The 23034-nt window shown below is 43.1% G+C and overlaps 1 protein-coding gene across 2 annotated transcripts in view; it reads right to left on the bottom strand.

Annotated features, from left to right (window-relative positions):
• The window catches only part of LRRK1 (leucine rich repeat kinase 1), an 800699-nt gene extending 778802 nt beyond the window's left edge, over positions 1-21897 (bottom strand). Inside the window, exon 1 of one of the 2 annotated variants that reach the window (XM_085644543.1) lies at positions 21596-21897. The gene's annotated coding sequence lies outside the window, so the exon portion shown is untranslated. Of the gene's footprint in view, positions 1-14205; positions 14470-21595 lie in introns of those variants that run through there. The other variant, XM_085644544.1, reaches the window with a different exon arrangement.
• Positions 21898-23034: the final 1137 nt, after the last annotated feature.

The following is a 23034-nucleotide window of genomic DNA, read 5'->3' as shown; positions in this document are numbered from 1 at the left end:
GGGCTCCTTCATAGTATTTGTTTTTTTTTAAGATTCTGCAACTCTGTGAAAATCGTCAAGATCATACCTGGAAATCTTCTATGTAGGTCTGCAGAGAAGTCATAGCTTCCATCTGCCTTTCCTGCCTGTAAATATTTTATGAATTTTAGTAATTCTCAATTTGTTAGTGGGATTTCCAAATGTATTCATGAAGTCTTGATAAATCGATCATGTCTCGATTGGTCACAATCACTTCTTCATGCACCTTCTTGCAGCTGGTTGTTCGCTTTAATTAAATGTCTCGCCCCCTCCTCTTTTCCTTTTTCCTAATCCTTATGATCAGTATGCTGGTTGCTCTCTCTTGAGCAACGAGGATATCAATGGCCCTTTTTTATCTGCTTGACTGCGCAATGTCCGCTTATATCTTGCGTGTGTAAATGTATGTAGTGAAACACAGGTGTCGGTCAATTGTCTTCTAACTGCAATCAGCTCATTTTTCTTTTTTGAGCCTGCAATTAGTATGTCTTTTGAAGTGTGGTAACATGTGCTTCCGGTTTGAGGTTTCCTCTACTTGAAGGTGGTTTTTGTATGTTTTGATTAAGCATTCCCTGGTTATTACCACCTTTGATGCCACACATTCCGCTGCTCAGCTATCAGTCATTATCTCTGCTATCTTTAAAATAAAACATGATCACCTCTTTAACGCTGCCTAGGAAGGAACTGTCACATAGCGCATCTGGCAATAGTCACTAATGTGTATCCTTAAACCAGCTGTATCCTCCTACTTATGATGTCTGAAGTGGGAAATGCGCTCTTTTATTTAACCATGTCCCTCAACGTCACTAAAATGCAGTATAGTCTCCAATAGGTGTTATGATTTCTACTCTGTAACAAGTGTACTTCCAGGCAGAGGGATTCAGAGTGCTCCAGACATCATCCAATCACATTTTATGCATAACTTTCTGCAATGCAGTCCACCCACCGGGTTCAAGCTTTGTTCTGTGGGATGTCAATCATTCTGTCCATCGTTCTATCCATTCAAAACACATTTCAGGTCACCCACCCAGAATATGTAAATATCAATAAACATTGTGACAGCCACCACTATCTCCAACATTTAGGGCACATTCTTCGTGACCCGTTCGGAATGGAGTAATTATCTCAAAACCTAGTGATTGAAAGAGCTCATAGATCACTCACAGTGCACAGCCTCCTTCCAGAGCACAGCCACGCCCGGTGATTGTCAGATTCCCTAACTACCGAGATAGAGACCCACTGCTGTGCCTGGCACGAGAAAAGAAGGCAGTTGAGTACGAGAATACCACCCTCTCATTCTTTCCCGACTTTACATTAAATGTCCAAGAAGCAAGAAGAAAATTTCTCACCGTAAAGAAGAAGCTTCAAAACGCGCACATGGACTATGCCATACTATATGCAGCGTGACTTTGCGTCACTCGTCAGGGGAAACAACAATTTTTCCAAACTCCCCAACAGGTCGATGACTTCTTAAAAGGAACCTACGGGCGGTATCCATGGCGAACTCAAGCAGATCCAGATCCCAGTCTACTTCACCGCTGTCAAAACTGGACTGAACATGGCATCCTTGATGACGCTATCCAAGAGATATCACTAGACTCATGATACTTATCAGCCCGTAACATGCTAGCCTTTGATGCTGTAATTTGTTACCCTTTGCTCACTAATGGCGGAACAAAGCTGTGAGCCCGGACATGCACTTATCCACCCAGTGATAGTCCCCCGACTGGCGGGACTAAAATTGGTGGCGGGAAGATGTGGGCCCTCTAGTTGTACCTCCACAGGTGAACCCCCTCTGTACTTTCACCCACATAAGAACTACGTAGTTAGAGATTTATGCAGGTATTACATGTACACTGTTGTATTCTTCTTTAGAATTTATGATAGGGTGGGACTGTATGCCTGACAATTTGGGTAAGTCAATGTGGGAGGTGGGAGGGAGCAACAGTCAAACACAGTATCAAATATTCATTGATCTTCAATATAAACAGACGAAAGTTCACAGCCTAGATTGCAAGGATAAAAAAGTAGATCCAGGGTTATTGGATAGTCACATGCTCCATGATGCAGGCTAAGCTTCATTGTCTATCATGGAATGTCCAAGGGGAAATAATCCACGCAAAATAAGGCATGTGTTGGGTTATCTGGATAGACAACAGGCACAGATTGCTATATTACAAGAGACTCACCATGACCCCACCATTACCCCCAACTTTGCTTCCTGATGGTCGTCACATCCAAAGGTATTGCAATACTCATTAAAAAGAATACACCATTTGTATTAGGAGGCACACCACTTGACCCCCAAGGCCGATATTGCATAATGTGGGGACGTTTAGGCTCCCAAGAGATCACCATTGCCAATTACTATGATCCCCATTTGTTCACCACCCTGTGGGGTAAAATACTATCAGTAGGATCGATGTACCTCCTCTGGGAGGGGATTTCAACACGGCAGTGTCACCAGCACTAGATAGGTCCCCCCAACCACGCAACATTACACTGCCACCCAAGGGCAATTGACAGGAATCATCACAGACAATTACCTCCTAGACGCAAGGCGATAATTTACATCCTTCGGGCAGGGATGGCACACATCCTTCCGCCATGCACTCGACTTGGTCTAGGCTCGACTACTGGGTAATCTCAAAAGGTATGGGACATTGGGTGGACTCAGTGGTACACCTAGCAATGACATACTAAGATCACTCCACAGTGAAGATGGTGATGTCACTCCCGACTGGCCAAGTTCCTTATATTAAATGGAGGTTAAACCCAATGACCTTATTAGACACTGTCTTCAAGATCTAAATCGGACAGGAAATCCAATAATTTTTTGAGCGCAACACAGATTCCGTTCCCAAGGTTACCACCGTCTGGGAAGCTTTCAAAGTTACCATTAGGGAGTCTTCTAGAGCTAAGGGAGGTGGCATCTTAAAAGATATTTGTAACTACCTTTACCGACTTGAAACAGATATTAAAGCATAAGAGCAAGAGCTGTGTAGCGTAGTCGCAGAGAAAACTACAAAAGTTAAGCTTCGAGACAAACTGACAGAATATAACAAAACATCGGAGCGTAAATGTAAATGAAGAAGTAAAAATCATGTTGCTCGTAAATACGGGGAGGGAGATCGACCGGAGAAAGCCATTGCAGACTTTGTCTGACAGTCCAAGTTCTCCAATTACACTGCAGAAATTCAGGACTCTGAGGGGGCAATACATAGAAACATTAACAGACTTTTACAACATTTACAAAACCTTATACACCACATTTAGGAAACAACCACTTGATCTCCCATCATATTTATTTCGAAGATGCTGCCCTGGCCTGGCTGGGAGACTCCCAGAGGGATTCCTAGAGGCAGATCTAGAGGAGGATGAAATCACTGCAGCTATCAGGCAAATGAAATCAGGCCGGTCTCCGTGAACTGATGGACTACCAATCGAGTTTTATAAAACTTATGTGACCCAACTTGACCCTATTTTAAAAACAGTCTTTAACAAGGCAAAAGAGGAAGTTCTACTCCCAACTACGATGAGAGAGGCTATGATCACCTCCTTACTCAAACCTGGTAAACTTTCTGAACACTGCGAATCCTACCGCCCTCTCATTGATAAATTGTGATACTAAAATTCCCACCAAAGTCATATCAAATAGGCTGAACCTTTTAATGAATAGACTGGTACTGCCGGATCAGTCCTGATTCATCCCAGGGCGAGCAACATCACATAACCTTAGGACTCTTTTTACTGTCATGCAAGATATTGACCCAGATAGCGCCGCAGAGGCAGTGTTTCTTGATGCCACCAAGGCATTTGACTCCGTTGAGTGGGATTATCTCATAGGGACCTGCAGATATATGGGAATGCCCCCTGAATTCCTCAGGTAGGTAGAGCTCCTGTACTATCAACCTACTGCTACAGTACTCCTTAATGGGACGCGCTCTCCCCCATTTGCAATCACTAGAGGTACACATCAAGGCTGTCACTTATCCCCCCCATACTATTTGCCTTAGCTATAGAACCATTGGCTGCAAAACCGAGACAACACCAAAAGGAGCGTGCGCTAGCATATCCTACCAGACAACTTTTAATATCACTGTACGCAGATGACATTACACTTTACCTCAAAGATCCGCAGGACAATCTAAACCCACTTCCTACGAGAAATTTCTAAATTTGGCTAATACTCTGGTATAAATATTAATTGGAATAAATCAGCCATTTTTCCGCTAACTGATATGGTTGTACCATATGCACTTGACTGACCTCCTCACCATACCACGTTAGGGGATAAATACCGAGGGATAAAAGTCACCAGGGATACATACGTACTAATGCGCTCCAATTACGGTAAAACCCTGGAAGCCGTCACAGATTCCATCACAAGGTGGATAGCTATGCCACTATCCATTGCAGGTCGGATTTCCCTGGTAAAAATGAAAATATTGCCCAAGTTGCTTTATCTATTCAACACTATCCCCTACAATCCGAGAAACCGTTTTCTAAAGCACTGAAAATACAAACAATTTTATTGGTGTGGGGAGGCAAACAGGCAAGACTTCGTTGGGAAATATTGACACTGCCGTTTTCACAGGGAGGCTTCGAGGTACCAGATTTTGAACTTTATTATTACTAGGCCTGGGCTACAATTCCGTTCCGCTCGCGGAAATTGCGATAATTTCACATTTTCGCGTTCCGCGGAGAGCGCGAAAATGTCAAAATTTCCGCAATCCGCATCTCACCGGAAATTTTTTTCTTGCTCGCGCTGTAAAAATATACATTCTCGCGGTCGCCTTACCTGAATCCCCGCGTTCGCCGACAAGTTTTCCCGATCCGGTCGCTTTCTCCATGAGATGTTGGATTGTTGGTAGCCATTTGTGCTGTCTCGCAACAGTTCACGCCCGCATTAACGTCATTTGTCACCCGATCACGTCATTCGTCGGGCGATCAAGTCTTTCTTCTCGCTATCATGCACCGCGAGAGTACGAGATGATTGAGATCTCGCGCCCGTGAACAACCGCATTGGTAAGTTGGCGAGCCGCGATCACGCAGAAAATACCGCGAGCGGGCAGGAAAAAAACTTCCGCGTCTTCGCGATATTTCCGAGTGTTTGCGGAGATTTTTAACATTTTCGCAGTAGTTTGCAAAAGTGAATTTCGCAAATTCCGCCCACCCCTAATTATTACTGCGCACAATCACACTATACACTATGCCACGTACTGGTTCCACCCACCCCACTTCATGCCACACTTAGCGGTAGAAATGTGAAATACAGCCCCCGCCCCCTTTTTGGCCTCATCTCCATTCTCCCTAAAAAACGAGATAATGATCCCACCACGGTCGACTGTACTAACTCTGCTTGGAGGAAAACTGCCACTAGGCTCGATAGGCCGATGCTATACTCTCCTAGGCTGCCCCTGATTCGCCACCCGGATCTACAGGTTACTTATGACAGGCAATGCAGACTACTGTTAGAAAAACTTCAGATGGAGACACGGGGGACCTGCAAACAGACGGGCAATTTCTGACGAAAAAATACCTACGGCTATGGAACTATTTGTGTTTGTTAAACTCAGACAAAGTGTTAAGGCGGCTACGCCAGTATTCCCACACAAACCCCCAACTCTTCGACCACTCCATGAGCTTATACAAGCTGAACCACCTTAGCATCTTACGTCGCAAATTCATCACAGCACGCAAAAAGCAACTACACCACACACATTAACATCTCGACTAGAATGGGAAACAGACCTTGGTATACAATTGTCAGACAAACAGTGGAAATTTTGTTGGAAGCAAACAGAGGCCATTACAGCTAATGGCAGTCTGAGAATGATTCACTATAAGTTTCTACATAGACTATACTATACCCCGGTCAAACTCCACAAATGTAAGCTCAGAGACAATGACAAATACTCTAGATGTGGTAGAGAAGGGGCTGGATTTTCTCCATTATACTGGGAGTGTCATGCAGTCTTTGAGTACTGGCAACAGATATTTGAGGGAATGGCACAGATCGTGGGTACAACACTCCCGATATCCCCCAACATTGCCTTACTGGGGCACACAGACGAAGTTGACACTGTATATAAGAAATACCTAGCATTAGGGTTCCTAATTGCCAAACGAAAAGTGGCTTCCAGATGGGGTAGGGGTCGAGCCCCCATATTTAAGGAATGGCTGCAAGATCTCACAATGTGGCAGGAGCAGTCGTTCAACTATACAGAATTGCTCCCACCCACATCCAGGCTGAGGGATATATGGGATCCCTTGAAGACATACCTGCTGTCGTCATCAGATGGTGCAGTAGATACCCTGGATGGACAAGATAGCACTGGGCTGTAATGGCGTAACGGATACCAAATGAAGACTACCCTTGATATAAACCAAAGTGCATATGAGTCCCCATTTCCGAAGCAAACACTGGTAAATAAAATGCCAGCAGGGCCTGAGAGCTTAATAATCATAAGTGCATAAAATCTACCACTATTCCATTCTGTAAAGATAACATGTTCATGCAAATAACACTCAGACAGATATGGATGTTTAGTACTGTATGCCGTGAAATGTTATAATATAACATTGAGACTATGTACCGACAGAAATGTTAACACTGTGTATGACAGGGGGTTGTTTCATTTGGAGTTCCTCTGTATTTATGTGAAAATTCAAATAAAATTCTCCCCAAAAAACATTTAGGGCACATATATTTGCTATGCATATTTTTTTCCATCCAGTAGGCCATAAGTCAGTACATATCTCCCTTTTAGTTTGAGACCCTTTTTACATCTGTTAAGTACATGGTCAAATAAATGTGGCCCTCCATTTTTTACAAACCTTCTCTTCTTCATTATCATTCAAGTGTGCTTCCTGCAATAGTGCAATGCCAGTCTAGGACCTTCTAAAATAACTCAACATCCTGTGTCATTTGGTACAACTGCTTAGGCTTCAAATGCTTGAGGTACGTTTCTTAATCTCACTTCCCATTTCTACCTAGTGATTTTCCTCAATATGCTTCTCACCCCTCTGACTTACGCCGGACACAGATTGTCATCCTGTGCCAAGAGCCTTCCGTGCCCTCTATCCTTCCGCTCCACAAACATAAACAAGCACATTGTTCGTGTCCCTCTATGCCTGAGGCAAGCGCTTTTATTTCAAAAACGTTGATGCTTTGCCCATATTTTCAGTTGATCCCTCTTACCCTCAGTAAGCATTTCTGGTTATAATTTTTTTGTAACAGTGATGCTGTAATTTATAAACTTGTAAACAAACTTCTATTTTGTTTATTAAATACCAATTTATGGCATGTATTATTTGCAAGTCTGTGCTGACTCTCACCCTTAATGGACGAACAGCCCATGACAACCCATGGGTACGGTATCCGCAGCATGTTGCGTATGCTCACTTCCCACCTACGCCTACTGTGCTTGCCTATCTTTGACTTACACACTAGATTCCCTGTTGAGAAGACGATCTGGGAGTTGGTGTTGATCATGTATAAATTCTTCTTCCCTCGTCCCTTCAGTGTTCATAAAGATATGCCTCACTACCCAATCTCCAATTACCTGTGTGCAGCTCATTGTCTCTCATACATTTTGCGGTTGTTGCCGACTTCCTTCAGTTAGGTCATGGTAAATTGCGTTTCATTTTATCTTCCCTTGAGATTACTGCAAATGTAGTATGTAGCTTATCCATCATCTGCCTCTTCTGTGTTGAGTGCTCAGTCTTCCCAGACCACTCTTCTTGGACAACGCAGTCTACGTTTGGCTGCCCTGCTCTTCTAGTGGTTTCACTGTTTTTTGCACTTCCTCAGGTGCTCCCCCAAGTTTATCCTCTGTGCAATTAAAATCCTATCCGATAGCACACCCCATGCCAATTCCATATCTCATCTGATTCTCAGAGGTGTCATTTCGATCATGGATGACTCGAAGCTTGGCTGGGTTCAGCCTGGAAAATTACTAAATGTTCACACTAGTTCTCTGTTTTTTCACATGGTGTATTATCTCATCTAGTCACTCTGCAGTCTTGTGATAGCTTCTAGCGGCATCACAGGTGGCAACGGCCACACCAGTGCTCTTTGTGCCCTCTCTATACTTCAGCACAAGTGGTTTCAAGATCTGCTTCTTCAAACATAATTCTATTGATGGAGCCTCCGCACCTACTGGAAACCCAAGAAAGCTGAGATGTTTCTCTGTGATCAACCCTCTTCATCCTCTGTTCTGTTATCTAGCACTTAAGTGAGTACCAAGAGTCTTTACACTTTAGTTTGTAGTTCCGATACCTCCAATTTCACCTCGCTCACTGCAAACTTAATCTCTTGTGCACTAGCTAACAACATACACAGATCTGCTCCCAGTCAATTAACCTCCAGTGAAATAGTGTCCATTTTATTTTCTAGAGCACATACGGAACTCTCAATCACCTGTAGGATTTGAGTGAAGGGGGGCTCATGCAGAGAATGCAGGCAGTTTTATTTCTTGTCAGCTCAGTGCATCGATCGATTTTCTTTGTTGTATGGAACCAATGCTTCTCTCCTTACTAATCTTGCTTGCAAGTTGCTGGCTTTTGTATTTTTTTATTTGTTTTAATTGCTCTCATATCATCTCCTTCCAGATCAAACTTCTGGCTTATTTCGCCAGGACTTGACCGTCCACTCTCAGCTCTGTATTTCCCAAGGGGACTGTTCCCATAGTTATTGTATAGCAATTGCATTTATATATGCCTTACTACCCCCGATGAGGCGTTGAAGCCCTTTACTATAGGTAGCTGGTTAGAGGATAATGTAGTGTTTTTAGGTAAGTGGGTCCAGTCTTGTTTTCTCAGAACAAAAACCTTACATGCATTTTTCCAGGTTGTGATAGAATCAGATGTCACATTTAGGGAACGTGTGGTGTGTTAATTCATGTGAATGATAGCTGAGGTGAGCAGATAATATAGAGGAAAAAATTCCCACTAGTGAGTTAGATACCAATTCTAGCGATGGGCTTGGGGAATGTTCATTTGTGCTAATGAATGGTGGAGTAAATAGATAGCTGTAGAACAAGCTTTAAAAACTTGAGAGACTGTAGGAAAGTGATTATACGTTTGTGAGAAGGAAGGGTTATGGGTTGTGAAAGGGCAATTTGCAGGTGAACATGTAGAAGTAGAAAAGTAAGCCAGAGGGTGTGTAGCTTTGTGTAGGAGGTGAATAGGGACATGCAGTTTGCAATAGGAGTTGAATAAGAGGAGGAGGCATGCAGAGGATTGTAGACATTCAATGGTCTAGAATCAAAGTTAGTTTTGTGCAGAGAATATGCAATACAGAGGAGGGGACTGCTGGACTTTATGCAATCATAAGCAGTCAAAAGTTAAAAAAAACAGAAGTATCTGCATGTTTGTTAGTACATTATTTTCACATGCCATTATACAGAAACAGGGCGAGAAGAGGATCTATTGGCGAGTAGGTTAGTTTGAGTTCTTGCATAAGATCTTGACAAGTTAGTAAGTGCTACTGATTGTGGACAGAGCAGGCTTTAATCTTATTGTGTTTCCAGTTTTGTTGAAGGTCATACATCAGGGAATCCATGATGTTCAGGTTGAGATTAGCAAGTTCTTAACCATTATTCTAAATTCCAGATGGTTGTCAGTGGCTCAAGATTTTGCTGTGAAGGAATTCCAAAGTTTTCCAGCCTCTTCTGAGAAAGTTGGGAGGACAAATATTTTCTTTTTGTAAGGTGAAATGAGTTATGTGACTAGTCAAGTACTCATTAATTTTCAGCTGAAGAAATTCCACATCTTTATTGTGTATTGCCATGTTTGTCATATCGAATTGTCTGAATGCATATCTTCTTTCAACCGGTAACTAGTGAACAGCCTTCAAGAAAAGAGGTGTGTGTGCATGTCTTTATATGTAAAAGTAATTTTCTGGCAGAGTCCATTCGCGTAATCAATTTTTCTGAGGATAATTGATATTGTTGCTTATACCTATTATGAAAATCCAAGATAAAGTAAAATGCAACAGAGTGTCTTCAAAGAGTAGAAAGCCGATTTGGTTAGTTTGTCCCCTTGGGTATTTATTGAGAGTGCAGGGTTCATGAGAAGGTAATGGTTTTGAACGTCTTTCGATATTTTTGGCAGTGGTTCTAGATCATCTGGCCAGAGCACTGGTACGTTTTCTAATCTCAAAAAGTGAGTAGTTTTTGTTTTGTGCATTTCGTTTTAGATAGTTCCATGTCATCCATGGGACTTTAACTTAAAGGCAGTTTTCTTTAGTTCAGAGGTTTTGTATGTCTTCAGCATTTTCCGGTTTGAGTATTATTTGTGTGTCACTCACATAATAGTTGCAGATAAAGTCAAAATTGTTGATTGGCTCTGGTAATATTTTTATATATACACATTAAAGAGGAGGGAGGATAGCTCCTTTGGGAACTCCTAGTTTTACTTCCTAAAGGGTCGAGGAGAAGGGAGTCAAATATATATAAATTTTGGTCCCATCATCAAGGAAGGCTGGGATCCAAGCAAGACTTATACCATTAATACTGATTTATTTGAGTCTGATAATTAAAGTTTGATCATGAACTGTGTCAAAAACCACATAGAGATCCAGGAGAAACCGTGCTTCCCTGCCACCGTTTTTAAAACAGTGTTTTTATGTCATCCTATATGATGATTAGAGTAGATTTGGTGCCTCTTACCAGGTGGAATACTGTTTGGTAGTAAGTGGTTGTCTTATAGTATGTGATAGATTTGTAAAATGCTACTCCTTTATGAAGTGTACCAAGGAATGGTCCTATAGAAATTGATCTAGATTTGTAAGAGTCTTCTGAGCCCAGGTTGTTCTTCTTGATTAATAGTAAGATTTATGCTATATTTGTTTCCTGTGAAAAGATTCCAAGCCACAATTATTGATTATGCTCAATAATAGTCTAGCTTCTGATGTTAATAGAATTTTCTTGATTGTTTGTGAAGGGTATGGGTCTGAAGGGTAGACAGCTGGGGGTGGCTTTCAAAAGGTCCAGAAATTCTGTTATTTCTTGGTAGGACCACAGACATGCATATAGGTTTTCTGGACCACTTCTATTTTAGGAGGTAGGTCTGGATGACAGCTGTTTCTCTTGTTTCCTACACGAGTTTAAGGCGTCTACATTGGTTGTGTAATAAGAGACCAGTTTGTTGCAGCAGTCTCCAGAGTGAGGGATAGTTGATTGTGTGTTTTCAAGGTACTAAAATTCTGATTGTATTATTATTATTATTATTATTTTTAAAGAGTTCCTTCATTAGGCCTTGTGCTTTGTAGATCCTGCCTCATTGTGGATATTCTTTAGATTTTTGATGTAGGAATTACCTATTCTTTTGTGCCTGCATACACCTCTTTTCAAGAGGGATCTCTTATTTCTCCTAGGTGCATTGAAGTGTTGACATTTGTCCTTTTATCATTTATAGGTCTATATTCATTTAAGAGGCCTTCTTTTTGGTATGTTGTGCGGTTTTAAAGGGTATTGTTTTATCTGAGGCTGGTTACAAAGTGATTAGTTTCTTTACTTAGTTTATTATCAAAAGCATTGTGTTTGTGGTTAGATGAATTTCAAAGTCATCCATATTCAGCTTATTCCCGAGTCTCTAGGTTTAATGTCAAATTGGATAGGGAAGTTGAGAGTCTTGTAGGGATCTCAAGTGAGAAGGAGATGATCAGGCCAACTTGATTGACCATTTCCCTTGACTGTTATAATGTCTGTGTTGCAAACTATTGAGGCTAATGTATGGCCTGCACTGTGGGTAAACCCAGTGCAATCTGGCATAGGTTGTGTGTGGGCAAGCCTGATAAGATAAGGCCTGGGTGAAATTAAAATTACGCTAGCGTAATTTGCAACATTTGTGGATTTTCTTTTATGTTTGTTATATGAACTTCCTGAAATTACACCATTATGCATATTTATGTACCATTTGCTTTAAGAATGTACTGCGATTGCACCGATTCACTGTAAAAATTCACCCTAAATGCAGGGGAACATAACATGAGCAGCTGTTTACTGTGATTTTTTGCACTATTTTTTTTTTAGCACAAAACGATGCAAGGGCACATTTTGTGCTAAAATGTAGTGCTAAATGACAGATCTGCATTTTGCATAATTGCGTATCATTTTGTCTAAATTCACCTAATTAGGCCTAAGTGAATTACACTAATTCCGCACACTCCAATATTATGGCATTAGAAATTTGTCCAACCAGACATTTACGTCACCAAGATCGCATAGGCTGGAGTCGGAGATGGAAGGTCTGATATAGCCTCTATAAAGGCTTCATTAATGGAAAAAGAATGCAGAGTTTCTGGCCCAAGACCCTTTAGAGATCCAAACAGGCAGCAACCACAACCTGATGCTCTTTACCTAGGCTCCCGGCTGGAAGAATTAAATTCTCTGTTTAACGAGGGTATGCGTTATGGACAGGTCGCCTTGATCCAATTGCAGCCCTGGGTTCAGTGGGAGTTATACACCTAATAATCTGGTGACCCAAGACCAATGAAAAGCCAAACTCTAGTTTACTTTAGTGGGGGAAAACGGGGGCAGGATCACGACTATAGGGTTTACAGACTCACGTGGGAGGGAGGAGAGAGGGAGGTCCTCTGACCAGGCCTGGTCTCCAAGCAACAGACTGCCGTCAAAACCCGTTTAAGCTCTAGTCCTCTGACCCAAAACAATATCTTCCCTTTCAAATTCAACAGCTGAACTTTTAGCGAAAACAATGAAAGCTATCAAGGCAAAGATACAATTTATAACCTTGTGGGCAATATTTGCTTTACCACAATTAAAATACGCCTTTTTGGGAAGCACATCTTGCCCTTACATCTGTATTGCTCATTATTCTTAAAGCTGCAAGAAAAAAAATAAAACACTGGAGTCGTCAAAATAAGTTTTCCAAAAGGTTTTTCAGCTTTGGACTGTGCTCCATCACTAGAACCTGCCAATATGACTGAAGCCTAATAAATAATAAAAATAGCAAGCTGGATCATTTGGGGATATTAAAAGGGGTGGCTTTCTTCCTGCAGTGCCACACCATCTATGATGAAGGGAAACAAAATACAATACAATGTGTTCTAACTTGGCACGCCAAACGCTGGATAATTAAGGAGTAAATCACCTTTAGCTTCAGCTTTAGGAAGTGGTGTACCACAATCCTCTTTCTGTTGCCTTAATCTAAATTAATGTAACTGTATGCAAATGGGGTTTTGCCCATTGGGTGCATGTGCGAGCCATGCCCAACCTATTCCTTGCGCCCCTCTGAAGGCCTCTACAGCTTAGCAGCGTTGCTTCTGCCACATATTTCCAGAGAGGATAAATGCAACAGGGTAAATACTAACTATGCATAACTGATAGCCTAGCTATGCATTTATTTTTAGTGCACCTGCAGTGCACCCAACTCTGTTCAGCAGCCTCTGCGCCCTGTGGCCTCTGGTCCACCACACAGTGCCATCTTCTATCATTTGCACAAGTGCTTAAGTGCATCCCTCTGTTGCTAGCTGCGTCTGTCAACCGCAATATCGCTTCTCTCACCAACTGTGTTTTAATTAGCTTCTCTGGTGTGGTGGCAGAAGGTTCATTTCCTCCCCCAAACTCCAAACAGGGTGTCTCAGGCTAACACCTACATATCGCTAGTATTTCTATCTTCTTTTTCCTTTGAAGTATCATTTTACTAGGGATTTTATCTTATTATTTGTGTTCTTAACATGCTTTATTTTGTCATACCAACAGAATTCAGTTTCCCTTTTTGTGTGTGCCAAGTTATACCAGGGCCATTTCTCCACCATTACCTTGCTTGCAATGAACCCCATTACCTACCCCCCCCCCCCCCCGATATTTCTTCCCAAATGTTTCTCAGTCTTACTTGTGTGTTTAGGAAGCGCACCACCCGCTCTCTTTGTGCGGCACCCCCAGGTGCTCTTTTTCCTTCGGGTGCAGGACCACGCCACACCGGCCCTATCTGCAGACTCCCCGGCTGTTCGCTTAACTACACCACCACTCCTGTCAAAACCGGCCTCCTGGGGCTCCGGCCTCCCGGGGAATTGCCCGCTGGCCCGTCTAGCCACGAGTGAGGGCATTGTTTGGGGTTTGCAGATCTACAGTTACCCAACCCAAGTAAATAAAATAAATGCTAAAATGCGTACAAATTTAAATGTGATCGAGGACAGCCAGATTTAGACTTTAAAATTACCTTCCGTTCAGAGCCATGCCATGCTGCTCGCCTGGCCGTACCGATGTTAGCAGGGTAAGCCTCCTTCGATACAATATTGCTCGCCTTTTGCTAACATTAGTCAATCTGCTCACCACTCCGAAATGCCTTTCTGTGCGGAGGAATGACAGTGAAAGTGCTTGGGTAAGCCAGCTTGTAGTGGGACAGAAATGTAGCACGCAGAGGCTGGCAGGCAGACCTGGGCAGAAGAGGCACTGCAGTCGGCAAAAGGAAACCGAAAGCAGTAGCTAGACATAGGAAAGGCAGCGTGGGTGGGTGTGTTCGTGACTATAAGAAGAAAAGAAATGAACTTATATCATATTACCCATCCACCTCTCCCGCCTAGAGCGGGGTGGGAGGGCGGAAGGGAGGCGTGTTCTCTTTTGTGAGGGATCGCTTGTTTTTCCTCATGGACAAAAAACGACTTTTGTACTGGATCGAATATGCCCTATCCCGAGTCAACACAAGATTCCGCAATATCACACTATGGAGTCAAACAAATCCCCGCTGTTTGTCATTCAGTAAGATTATATCAAAAGTCCATGAACGAGAGACCGCTACAGGCCTGAAGGGAATGAAAACCTGTCTTGGTTGAGAAAGGTGGGGTCTGATTCGTTACAAATCTAAGGTTTTGTCACCACTTAATGCGTTTAAGAATGCACTAGCCTCGTTTAAAGACTCAGATAAGTTTGTCTAGATACAGGGACTTTTTCCCGAATCTTCAAATGGGTTTAAAATGAATACCGAATTAAAAATTTGGACGAGGTAAGTTATCGTATCCCTTCAAAATTCAGAATTGGCATTCAGTGTTATAACAGGGCTGCCATGTGGCCGGTGTTTTATAAGCCTCACCTTTATTTTTAAATCCAGGCCACTATTTTTCCCTTCTGACGATTAAATAGAACAAGCATTGGCATCGCCAATAGGTCTCGCCTTTGGGACCTTATAAGTGTATGGCCATGCCGCGCTGAGTACTGGCTTACTCTTGGGTCTTGTAGTCCTGGTGCATCACAGGGAGCCCGTGGTAACGGAGAGCCCCAGGTTTAAGGCTGTGTCTCTAGTGAGGCGCATGGCGATTGCCCTTTCCCTTGCTGTTGTGGTGCTGAGGTGATGTTGCACTGATGCACTCGCACTTAAGTGGTACTGCGCTGATGCGGTGGTGGTGTTCTGATGGTGCTCAAGTGGTGCTCTGCTGGTGCGGAGTGATGCTGAGATCGTTACATGTTGGACTGCAGCTTCAGCCAGGAATGAAAGGGACCAAAAATAGCGTGCCCACAATGGACAGGCTCATACATTAGACAGTAGAGCTATCCTCTACGTGTGCACACAATGGATAAGCAAATACATTAGACAGCAGAGCTAGCCTTTATGTGTGCACAGAATAGACAGGCTTACACATTACACAGCAGATCTATTCTGTATATGTGCTCAAAATAGACAGGCTTATTATACATTAGACAGCAGAGTTATCCCCTACATATGCACACAGTGTACAGGCTGATGCCACAAGCAGCAGAGCTATCACCAACACGTGGACACAATGTACAGGCTCATAACTTAGACAGCAAAAGTATCTCCTACAAGTGCAAGCAATGTACAGGCTCATACACCAGGCAGCTGAGCTATTCCCTAAATGTGCAAGCGGATTCCTCAGACAACAGAGCTATCCCATATATGTGCACAAAATGGGAAGGCTAATGCCCCAAAAAGCGCTTCCCCAGCAACTAGCACAGATTGTTATAGTTGACGCGATACCCGACAGAACGAAGCACCCGAATGCTCACATATTGTGCAGTCAGATTTTTTATACAATGAAGCTATCACTACACTAGTGGACAGCTTGTGCAGTTTGATACAGGAGACAGCAGAGTTATCCAATAAGTGTGTACGAATTACGCTTTTGATAACCTGCGTGACAAAGATGATCAATACACAGATTACGCAATCTGGCTCCGCAGAAGAGTTAGATTATGCTTTGGATTCATGAAACAGCAGAGCTATCACCAGATTGTTCACGGTTACTTCAGAGACAGCAAAATTCAGGATATGTTTGGAAACTACAGACAACAGATTGTTGACCGGCTGGTCACACGGCTGAACACAGCCCCGCCGTACAGAGGACAGCTGCCATGAGGCTGTGGATACACTCTGTGAGTATCATGTTATAAACAGCAGAGCTATCCCTCAAGCTTGCACATATGACGCCAGCCTATGCCCCAGAGACCAGCGATATAGTAGGTTAATAACCCGGCATGGGTTAGGTTTTAACTAAATACAGAGTACAGTGATGCGTTTATTAAATATTTCTTTCATATTGTACATACTGAGAACTGATGCCCTGTTTACGGAACAGTTATACTATATTGCAGCATTTATATATTTGTCAAGCCTTGCGGCGCTCACAAAGCAAAAGTGAGTAAGTCTCCTGTAAAAAACAATAATGCTTTTGCTAACCAAAAAAACCCCTTATAAATGTGCTGCAATAATAAATAAAACACAGCAGCCGTCAGATTGACACTGTGCAAAATTAGAAATTATATACACAATCACTAAGGAAGTGATCGATCATGTATTAAGATATGTTTCCATTCTGAAATCCTTCTTGTACAAAACCTACAACAAAGCAACCAATAGTACGGAGTCGATTTTTATCCCGACAGAAATAACTAAAACAAATTATTTCAAATATGAGCATAAATTCAAACATGATAGTTTGCTGTTAAGAAGCACCCACTCTCACACTGCCTTTCGCACACCTAGACAGGAATGTTACAATTATGTTTTTTTAAGTCACTTGTAGCGCACGGTACACTCCGAGCCGTTTCAAGGTGCTAGTCCGGGCTCTGCCTTCCTTTGCTCTGATCTTCTGTGAAACATACTGCAGTGATACATAAAACCGTAAGGCGGACACCGTACAAACGATATACACAATCACTAGGGAAGAACAATTGCGAACTGGGAGAGGGCGGCATGCCTTCAAAGGACCAGTGCTATTGGAAAGAAGATCTGCTTTACAATAGATGGCCAATTAGAAGAAGCATGAGTGTTCCTGCCCCGAAACAAATGAACAACAAGTGGGAGGGGCGGGGGGAGTGCACAGAATAGAAGAGATGCTCTGGGAATGCGCACGAGTATGTGCTTAGAAAAAAAGCAGAATGACGGCTAAAGGTCCTCATAAGTAACGCATGCGCGCTGCGTAGGCAAGACCTAAAAACAGCAAATACAGAAAACAAGCATTGGCAAAGCTAATATGTCTGCCATTGGTTACCAGCCTTTTTGGCTTTGGCAGATCTTGTTTTGTTATGTCATGGCTTTTTGCAAACCTTTATTGTTGGGGAGCTGCGTGTCCGCAACAATCTAAAAGAACATTGGCCAAAGGCCAAAATATTTTTTTGAGAAAAAAAAAAAAACACCACACAATATCATAGTACTTGCAATCACTGACAGGAGCTGCTTTGTGTGTGGATGAGCTCTCTGTGAAAGGGCAGCATGCTGTAACCCACAGTGAAGTCAGCCAATGGCAGAAGCGGGCTGACCCATTGCCCCACGATGCATGCTGAAGTGGATGGAAGAAACATGTGAATGACAACACACTAATGGATGAAGTCTGGTCAAAAAACCCTTTATATATCTATGTTGCACGCATAATTTTAGTAAAATCAAAAAGGTCTTAACTAAAAACAGCCTCTTGCCTTTGTTAATCATTTTTTGTAATGTCTTTGTAAATCTTTATTATCAATAGGTAGAGAGGGTTGAAAAGAACAGATAGAATAAACAGCACAGCTTCAATTTGAAATCTAGTAACTAAATATTTATATAAGCATAGCATACAAGGTCACTGAAAGGAAACTACAAAGCCATAAAAGCAGGATATACAGACTAAATTGGGTTACAAGTAGAACTAGTCCTTAATAAAATACATACAAGCATGACATGCAGGAGTGTAGTTAGAATTGCAGTTCATTGCATGCAAAACAAAGAAGAGGATACTTTTATAAAGTACAGTTTTAAAGGGTTCACTGTCTGGTAGGCTGTAAAACAGAAAAAGTCAGATAAACATAGGCGACTCTAAAAGGAACTTGCCACAGCATTATCAGTTCTTATCTCCCGCTAATGCTGAAAGTACCCTCTGTATGAAGAGCTGGTGGAAAGTGTTTGCTATCGCATGGCTCTAAACACAAAGGCAAGACTAAAGTAATATTAAAGTGAAAATAAAGACACTGGCACTGAAGGGAATGACCTTGTGTGCGGATGTGCTTCTTGTGAAAGAGCAAAATGCAGTCACTCAAACTGAAGTTAGCCAATGGCTGAAGTATGTTTACCCATTGCCCATACTGTACGCTATAGTGGGCGGAAGCAATATGTGAATGACACAACAGACCAATGGATGAGGAGAGGAAGCTGAAAGCCCCTTTAAGTACGTGTATTATACAAATGATTTTTAGTAAAACCTAAATGTCTGAACACGTCCCCCTTCTCCATTTATTATATAGTTACACAAAGCTGGACCACTTACCACCAGCTGGCAGGGTAGTCATACAATTATGGAGGGCAACGACCAGACTGATGGGTTGGAAAGGGCGATTGACTCGACAGACCCCCTTGTGGCAAGGCACTTATCTCAGGATGGCTAGCGCACTGAACGGGTTCCGGGATGGGACTTGGTAGGGATATCGACCCTTGGCGATGTGTGGAGGGCGCCTCTCCAACAACTTCAGACTGAGTTTAGCCTTCACAAATCACAATTTTCTAAGTTTCTACAGCTCCGACACGCACTCACCCCCCAGATCTGAAACGTGGAGTCCCTCCCGGAGTCTCAGCCCTTAGAGGGACGCCTGCTAATGGGTGACCTCGGCCTGCATAAAATTAGACAAATTTACCAAACTTTGACAACTCACACTCCCACCACGCTGGATAAGACCAGACTGGCCTGGCTGGCCGATATTCCAGAATTGACTGACGATGACTGGGCAGAGGCGATTGCCAGCCCCAGGAGCGCGGCGGTCTCTACACATTATCAGCTCATTCAATTCAAATACTTACATAGAGTTTAATATACAAGAGTACGACTGTGGCGAATGGGAGTTATTCAATCACCAGTATGCCTGAGGTGTGGCAGAGATGAGGGGTCCTTCTTCCATACTGTATGGGCTTCAACTGCCTTACAGCCCTCCTGGAACAGAATTCGGGCAGGTCTTGGAGAGGTATTGGGGTGGGTGCTCCCATCGGACCCACGATTGTTTCTGTTGCACTCTACGGATGATATTGGGGGGAACCGATATAAGCAACACCTCTTGTTCCTTGCTCTTACTATTGCCAAACGTGACATTGCACAGAGATGGAAGACATCCTCTCCCCGGACTCTCAGAAAATGGAAGACTGAAATGGACAGGTGTATGGGAGCTGAAATTGCTGTGTTCGAAGCCAGGGGATGCCCACGGAAACATCGTAAGATATGGTCGCTGTGGGCGGCATATCGTGGGATAGACTTACCTGAGGAGGACCTCTGAGTGGGATCTGCCATCCGCTGTCAGGGGTCTCCCTAGTTCTTGCTGCTTGCCTGTTCTACTGTTTCACTGGACTGGGCTTTTCATACCTGCTGTATTCTGTGCTGTATTCCGATACTTGCCCACTGTCTGCATATCGTTAACATTTTAATTTTACCTGCATTTTCCGCAGGGACTGATTGCTTTTATGGAAATGGTTATAGACGTGCATATTGTCCGACTACTTCAAAGTGCTAATACAAGATCACTGCTTGTTGTTTTGTAAAATGACCAAATAAAATTTGTTGTTATAAAAAAAAAAAAAAAACTAAAATGTCTAGACTAACTCCAGTCCTAAAAAAGCAGCTCAAAAGTATTTGAGAGCGGTCTAAATAATTTCGAAATGATTAGAGGAAACAAAGGGACAACTGCAATATTACAAAAGAATAGTGACTATTATTCCTGAATTCTTCTTATCTTATCAGCTGGTAGCTGTTTCAAACACCATAACGTAAAAAAAATGCTGGTATTTTTGCTTGGACAGTAGTAACCCTATGTCTATCAATGGCTTGCGTTGCAAACCACTGAAAAGTTACTGACTCCAAGTTGGGGTGTGAACTGATTTACAAAGGGTAAGTGGTCCCCTGTGAGCCCTTTTCCCTTTATTAATTATGATGGCCACTATAGGGGAAGTAAGTAGTGGTTCAGAGGACCACTGCCTACTCTCACTCAAGTTTTACAAACTGCAAAAAAAAAAATGATTTGCTTTTTTAAAGCCGACCGGTTTCCTATCAGAAACACTGGCTGTTTTAAAAAAAAGAAAAAGACGTTTACATTTTGAACTACATTAACAGAAATAGTGATCTGCTATTCCTTGCAGGCCACCATTCATTTGAAGGTGGCCAATTGGATGAAATTGCAATGTGTGGCTGTTGTTCTACAACTATCTCGGAATCTTTATTTTATGAACCGACCTATTAGTATGTAGATCGGTTTGCAAAAAAGTTTACTGGCTGCAAAAAAAGTCAGTTTGCAAGTGGTTTTGGCAATCAGTGCATTAGTACTGCCCTGAAGTGTCAAGATTGTACCCATAATCGAAGAGGGGGGTCTGAAGGTGGCACAAATCCTTACACAAATATCCAATGTAAAGTACTGCATGGCCTCACCATCACCCTTCCCACAAGCCGCTTGAATAAGCTATTTCTGTTTAGCAGCTCCGGCATTTCTCGATTACAGGAGAACAGAGATGTAACAAGTCGCCTGTAATAAGGACATTTATGACAGGCTTTAATACAAAGATTGCAGGCTTCCGTGTGGTATAATAGGAAACACTGAACTACAATAACCAGAATGCAGCAGGAAAATAACTTGACTCAGCGCGAGCTACTCAGTCATGGAAAGGTGGAATAGGGAAACTTGCGAGTTCAACAACTATGGAACCTTTGGCAGTTCTTGGGGAGAGGAAATGACTGTAAAGGGAAAGCTGCTGTTTGCTCCGGTGTCTCGCTCAGGCAGTTATGAAAGGAGGGTGCCATGTAGCCGCTATCAACGAGAAAATGTGTTGAGAGAGGGGTATCCTACCGTATTAGAGACAGGGTGCTCACATGGAAGGAGCTTTACACTGATATCAGGGTGCAAACGTTGCAAGTACTTATGTAGGTATATATTGAATATGGAAGATACACGGTAACCCCCCGAAACGCAGTTTCGAGCGGGAATAGGAAGGGGGCGCCACTCGCTGAGATTACTGCGCAGCAGGCGGTGAAAGGTAAACACAGTGGGTCGGAAGTGCAGCGAGTAAACGCTGCATGTTCTGCAGCACTTGCAGGAGACACAGGACGGAAAACCCCCACAAGACACAGCGAGGAGAACTGAAAACAACTTACCTCATGTCTGACTGCTCGCGGCCAATGGGAGAGACAGGTTGGAGCGCGCCGAGTAGAGGTGCTGTGCGTGCAGCAAGCAGTTCCGCTGCGTCGCGGGTGTCTCTTTTGTCGGCGGAGCCTGGGGGCAGAGGGTCTCTGAAGCGGCTTGTGGTCTGTTTCTTTCTTGGTAACGGCCCCCCCCTCATCGGACCTTGGTTCTTCAGAGCGGCAGGTCTGCCCTCCTCACAGGCCAGAGGAAAAGAAATTAGAAGCAGCACATGAAGGCGGATCCTTCACTTCCTCAATCCAGAAACCCTCAGTCTGCCGGGCCAGGCCAGCTCGCACTGCGCAGCAAACTCCCTCCGACATGAACTCTATCGGAATGCAGCGACTGCCCTCACGGACCTGTTGTGACATACCTCGTTTTTGGCTCGTTTGTGCACTGCTGTTACTTGGCTCTCAGTTTGTCGACCAACAATAGTAGCTAGCCATGCTGGAATTTGTAGGATTTTAGTACGACACGTGAGACTACAGGTTCCACAATGCATCGTGCTGCTCCCTGGAAAAACAAGTGCGACTGACATTTTTATCGCATGGGGAACTTATATTTATTCGAGCGTCTTGTTAATAGAGTAGGCTGTGTCCGGTTTATCACAGCGTCCAATTAAATGGCACAGATTACTTTCGGTGTATTAGGCGTCTTCTTGCATGGTCGATATTTTCGACCATTTTAACTAATGGAAACGGATATTGCAAACATAACAGCAGCTGAACTGCTCACCCAGTTACAGGGCACAAGTCCTAAACAAGCATTGGCATAGCCAATAGGTCTCGCTTTTGGGACCTTATGAGTGTTTAGTCCTGCAACAGTTGTTGTTGCACCAAGAATATTGTGCTGCATAACTAAATACTAAACGGATATTGCAAACATAACAGCAGCTGAACTGCTCACCCAGTTACAGGGCACAAGTCCTAAACAAGCATTGGCATAGCCAATAGGTCTCGCTTTTGGGACCTTATAAGTGTTTAGTCCTGCAACAGTTGTTGTTGCACCAAGAATATTGTGCTGCATAACTAAATACTTATAAGGTCCCAAAAGCGAGACCTATTGGCTATGCCAATGCTCTTTTTTTTCTTTTTTACAAATTAAGCACCAGGTCATTGCTTACCGACAGCCTGATGAAGACCCAAGCACAGGGAGCATTGGATGACTTTACAGGTCGGTGTTTGAGAAGGCATTGCTGTTTGACCCGGAGTCTTGTGAGCATGAAGCATCCCTTACTGCTGTGAAACATGCCTAAAATAACATTGACAAGACCAATAGATCTCGTATAGGTAAGACCTACTGGCATTGCCAATGTTTGTTTTTTTGACCAAGGTCAAGGCTGTCGCAGGCACTGTGAAACCAAGTGGTGGACCTCAAACGGCTCAATGGATCTCAAAAAGGCCTGAAGGTGGCA

Source organism: Triturus cristatus, chromosome 3_1 (assembly GCF_964204655.1).
Source record: "Triturus cristatus chromosome 3_1, aTriCri1.1, whole genome shotgun sequence".
NCBI classification, from domain to species: Eukaryota; Metazoa; Chordata; class Amphibia; order Caudata; family Salamandridae; genus Triturus; species Triturus cristatus.
The sequence above is the reverse complement of the archived record's forward strand: the minus strand, read 5'-3'. Positions and strand labels throughout refer to the sequence as shown.